This window comes from Triticum aestivum, chromosome 2D (assembly GCF_018294505.1).
Source record: "Triticum aestivum cultivar Chinese Spring chromosome 2D, IWGSC CS RefSeq v2.1, whole genome shotgun sequence".
Taxonomy (NCBI): domain Eukaryota; kingdom Viridiplantae; phylum Streptophyta; class Magnoliopsida; order Poales; family Poaceae; genus Triticum; species Triticum aestivum.
In genome coordinates, this window is record NC_057799.1 from 432235252 (window position 1) to 432241093 (window position 5842).

The window sequence follows — 5842 nt, forward strand, 5'->3', positions numbered from 1 at the left end:
AGCCCCCCAAGCTTCATCTTCAGGGGCGCAAAACGGCAATTTTGCTCCAACATCAACACCGCAGAGCCGGCATCCATCTTATCAGATGAATGTATTATCTCTTTGACCCGGCGTACCCAATGGGTTGTAGACTCGCCTTCTTGCTATTTGCAGTTAGTCAAATCCACAATTGACATAGATTGCCTACATGTATCTTTGAAGTTTTGGATGAACCGGGCTTTCAGCTCTGCCCATGACCCGATGGAATTAGGTGGCAGTCCCTTCAACCAAGTGCGGGCAGTCCCATCCAACATCATGGTGAAGTATTTGGCCATTGCCACTTCGCTGACCTCCAGCAACTCCATAGCCATCTCGTCGCTTTCAATCCATGCTCCGGGCTGTAAATCAGCCGTGTAATTAGGCACCTTCCTAGGTCCTTTGAAATCCTTGGGCAGACGTTCGTTACGGAGAGCCGACACCAGACAAGGGACACCTCCCGTCCTCGTAGCTATGCCTGCCTCGATAGAGGCCGTCGGGTAAACCGGGAGGGGTTGGTAAGCCGTCAGCTGGGCCGCCTGCTCCGCCTCTTGACGTGCTCTGTCTTGGTCTACCGCGTTAAAGGCTCCATTATGCGCCGGGCCATGGCCGGCTGGCAAGTCACGGCGCCGGACGTTGCTTGAGCCGGTCGCTGAAACCATGTGTCTGCTATAACTTGGGCTCCGGCTTGGACGGGGGGTTGAATGAATCTTGTCCCGGCTATATGAATATGCCTCCTGTTGTGCCAGAGCCGTCTGAAGAAGTTCTCTGACCCTGCGGGTTTCGACCGCCGTTGGAGAGTCACCTTCGACCTGGGAGAGCCGCCAGTCGCGCCGCTGCAGCGATCATGTTTTCCAACGGGTTAGAATAATGACCCGGTGGTATTGGCACGTATTGAGGTAGGGCAGTATTCACACGGGGAGGCCCCATCACTTGCGGCTGAACCGGCGTTCCAGCTCCGGGTGCTGTGATTTCTGCCGGGTTACTGGGCCCTGCATCGGGCGTGTTGAAGAGGTTTCGAGGGTCATAAACCGGAGGGAGCCGAGATTGAGCCTTCTGATGCCTTCTTCTCATGATCTCATTGGATGCGTTCTGATCCATCATGAGCCGGAAAGACTGCGCCTGAATCAGTTGAGTCTGGGCGTCCAGAGCCGCCCGTTCTGCAGCCATCCTGATTCCTTCCGCTGCCAGATCTTCCTTGGCTCGTGCTATATCCAGCTTTAACTGTGCCACCTCCGCATCATGTTGAGCCTGATCTGCTGGGACGAACGTGGCGGTTAGCAGGGCAGTCATCTTATCCGTGAGATCCATCAGCACCTGAGCCGGTGAGTGCGCAGGGCCTCCTGCCCCAGCGGCGGAGTTTTGAACAGGTTGCGTGCCGGCCATGAAGATTCCAACCCGGCTTGGCGGCTCAGAAGGGTCCGGAATACTGTCGCCATCGGAACAACCCCCGAGCCTGCCGTCTTGAAGTTGATACAACGAGTCTGTCTCACCTGTGGATGATTCATCATCAGAGCAGATGACCGTCTCGTTGCTAGATCTAGATCCTTTAGAGAGTCCTCCGTGGATGCATCCCACGAAAGCACGTTTCAAGGCGGGCAGAGTCCGGGCGGGTCTCGCACGCTGAGCCGTCTCGATGAGGTCGGTGCCGATGTCCGGCTCAGGGCCCGGCTCGCCGATCTTGCCAATGAAAACGTGGATTCCGCCAAAGGGGACCCGGTACCCGTACTCGATTGAGCCGGCGTCGGGGCCCCAGCCTGCGCCGTTGATGTAGAGCTTGCCGCAACGACTCTTGGTCATCCGGCCCACAGCGTATCCCTTGAGCCCTTCGAAGCTGCCCTTCAAGAACTCAAATCCACCATGCACTGGCCCCACGGTGGGCGCCAACTGTCGTGGAATAGTCACGGCAGATGCCCTTGTGAAAGGACTTATTCGTGGAGCCATCGCAACTAGGAAGCTTAAAGGGGTTAAAACGGGACAAAGGACACGAGGGTTATACTGGTTCGGCCCCTTACGGTGAAGGTAAAAGCCTACTCCAGTTGAGATGGAATTACCAGGGTTTCGATGACCAGGGAGCTAAACCGCTATGCCTGGCTATCGATCTGATCTTACTTGTCCTGAACCGCCGCTGGATCGTCCCTTTATATAGAGAGGTTAACGCCCACCGGCTCTCAGAGTCCCCGCCGGCTTATAAACTGTATCCGGCTCGGACTCTTAACTACTCTTGCCTTACACTACAAGTCATGCCATAACGGCGGTTTATCACTACGGGCCTTAAGCCGCCTCTGGGCCTTAAGCCCATTACTGAACCGCCATCTCCTAGCTTGATTCTAGGCTTCATGTGATGATCGTCTCAACGTAACCTGGCTCCTCCTGGGCGGGTGGCACCAGTAGTTATATCCGCAACACCTTGAATAAAACTCCTCCAGCAAGGCCCAACCTTGGTTTTACCATTTGCCACCTAAGCCTTTTTCCCTTGGGTTGTTGCGAGCCCGAGGGTCATCTTTATTTAATCCCCCGGACCAGTGCTCCTTCGAGTGCTGGCCCAAACCGGGCGATGTCCGGCGCCCCCTCGGCAACTAGGGTCTATGCCAACCCGACGTCTTGCCCATCCGGTGTGCCCTGAGAACGAGATATGTGCAGCTCCTATCGGGATTTGTTGGCACATTCGGGCGGCTTTGCTGGTCTTGTTTTACCATTGTCGAAATGTCTTGTAAACCGGGATTCCGAGACTGATCGGGTCTTCCCGGGAGAAGGTTTATCCTTCGTTGACCGTGAGAGCTTATAATGGGCTAAGTTGGGACACCCCTGCAGGGTATTATCTTTTGAAAGCCATGCCCGCGGTTATGAGGCAGATGGGAATTTGTTAATGTCCGGTTGTAGAGAACTTGTCACCTGACTTAATTAAAATACATCAACCGTGTGTGTAGCCGTGATGGTCTCTTTTCGGCGGAGTCCGGGAAGTGAACACGGTCTGGGTTATGCATGAACGTAAGTAGTTTCAGGATCACTTCTTGATCATTTCTAGCTTCGCGACCGTTGCGTTGCTTCTCTTCTCGCTCTCATTTGCGTATGTTAGCCACCATATATGCTTAGTGCTTGCTGCAGCTCCACCTCATTACACCATCCTTTCCTACAAGCTTAAATAGTCTTGATCTCGCGGGTGTGAGATTGCTGAGTCCTCGTGACTCACAGATTCTACCAAAACAGTTGCAGGTGCCGACGATGCCAGTGCAGATGACGCAACCGAGCTCAAGTGGGGGTTCGACGAGGAACGTGGTCGTTACTATGTTTCATTCCCTGATGATCAGTAGTGGAGCCCAGTTGGGACGATCGGGGATCTAGCATTTGGGGTTATCTTATTTCATTTGGATTTGACCGTAGTCGGTCTATGTGTGGTTTTTGGATGATGTATGAATTAATTTATGTATTGTGTGAAGTGGCAATTGTAAGCCAACTCTCGTTATCCCATTCTTGTTCATTACATGGGATTGTGTGAAGATGACCCTTCTTGCGACAATACCTACAATGCGGTTATGCCTCTAAGTCGTGCCTCGACACGTGGGAGATATAGCCGCATCGTGGGCGTTACAATTTTCCTCGCCCTCGCTTCTACCACGGTTTTTTCCGTCATGGACGGCCCAAAGAATGTCATGCAGCTGCGTCTCCGGCCCGCCCAGGACGAAAAGCCCATTTTCTGTCATAGAAGTAGGAGCCCACCACATCTATGCTAATACCGGGTTTTGTCACAATTATCGTCATAGAAGTGTCATAAGTATGACAAAAAAAATCGTTCGGCCCTAAATGTCACGGATGTGTCTTTTTTTGTAGTGTTAGGAACGGAGGGAGTATCTTATAACATACAATATACTCACATATTAGATGAATTAACATCTTATATTATGGGCCGGAAGGAGTTTAGTGCATTCTTACAAATTATCGGCCGATTAACTGCTGCTGTATCCATGGGTTACAGTTAGTTTGAGCTAGTTCAGGCTCAAGTAGCCATAAAGTATATCTAAACATGAGGGCTAGTTTGAGCTAGTTGCATCTATAACCCACCCAAAAAAACTATCCAACCCAAGAGGTGCTAATTGGAGCTAGTTCTCCTAGTGCATCTATTGTCAATCTAACCTTGCCATCCAAACAACTCTTTGGATGGAGTTAGTTCAGGGTTAGTCATGAGCTAGAAACTAACTCTAACCTCTAGCTAAGTTGAGTATCCAAACAGGGCTGTGTTGTTGTTGTTGTTGTTGTTGTTGTTGTTGCTGCTGCTGCTCTTCTACGTATATCTAGACATCATTAGAACATTAATGTAACACTCTTCCTTGTTGCTATGTAGCCTAGGATTGCATATTTAGACATTAAGTACAGTGCATGTTGCTATGTAGCCTCAGATATATTACATATGGTCCTAGTTAACCTAACAATAAATGGGTTGAAGATATATTCAGTTAAAAGTCCGATTCACCGATTAGTCCCTTATCAGTCGCCGGCCTATATGGTACTAGCTACCGATATCCTGAAGAGTGAGTAGATATAAGCCATGAGATGAAACTAACATCGATGGAAAACAGCAGTCGTTCCCAAAATTGTCCTGTGTAGGTACATCGAGAAGCATGTTAAGCACAGCAGGCTAAACATCAACCAAAATTATCCATGGCAGACAAAATAATCTCCAAAAGATAGCTTTAGTGTGCAGGTTTAAGCACACTAGTAAAGCAAAACAAGTGGAAAGGTGTGCTAACTGCAACATGCCTAACATTTAACAACAAGCAAACATAGTCATTCAAACTGGTATTGTGCCGGTCTAAGGGCACTGGTTATTTTTAAATAAAAATGGAAAGGCGTGTTAACTACAAGATGCAGCAACCAAATGTAGTCATTCATAGTGGTATTGTTGAAACTGGTACTGATGAAATTGAACTGCACAGTTCATACTTGCACATATAGAACATCACGTTGTGAATAACTGGAATAAACAAGGCATACTACAAACAACCAAAGATAGCATTTGAAACTGGACATATGCTAACTACAAACAACCGAACAATAAAACAACTTTAAAAGAGGCATATGCTAGCTATAACAGGCTTAACAACAAGCAAATATATGCATTCCTATCAGTATGTTTAAAACTGGATTGATGAAATGTACTGCACAGTAAATAATTGCACATATAGAGCATCACATTGTGAACAACTGAAATAAACAAGGCATACTGCAAACAACCAGATATAGCAATTAAAACTAGACATATTCTCACTACACTACAAAAGGGACTCGACAAAACAAATCATGAGTTTCCCCATGTGAAGAGGCACGGCAAAACAAATCATGGGTTTCCTCACTTGTCACAGATGGGCTCGTTCCCGTGGGAAGAGCACGGACCCTGGATGCGCTCCATGTTGTCGCAGATGGGATCCTTCCCCTTGGAAGATCACGGCTGTAGGGTGCCCTCCTTGATGTCGCAGACGGGTGCTTTCCCCTTGGAAGAGCAGATGGGCTCTTTCCCCTTGGAAGAGACGGAGAGGGTGCCCTCCTTGTGGTCGCCGTCGATGAGGTCTGACTTGGAAGTTGTGGATCCCAAGCCAGCGTTGCAGAACGTGTCCTTAAGAAATGACAAAAGGGGCTCGATGGCGATGTAGAATGGCAAATTGTTGACAACGAGCCAGAGGAGATCACCGGCGGGGCCATGGATGAGATCGACGGCGGTTGAACCCAAGGGGTTGGGGATGGGCCACTTAACCTGTGACATAGCCCGCCTCAGGCCGTCGCTGTCGATGACCTCGATGTCGTAGCCGGTGTCCGAGACATGCCCGCATAC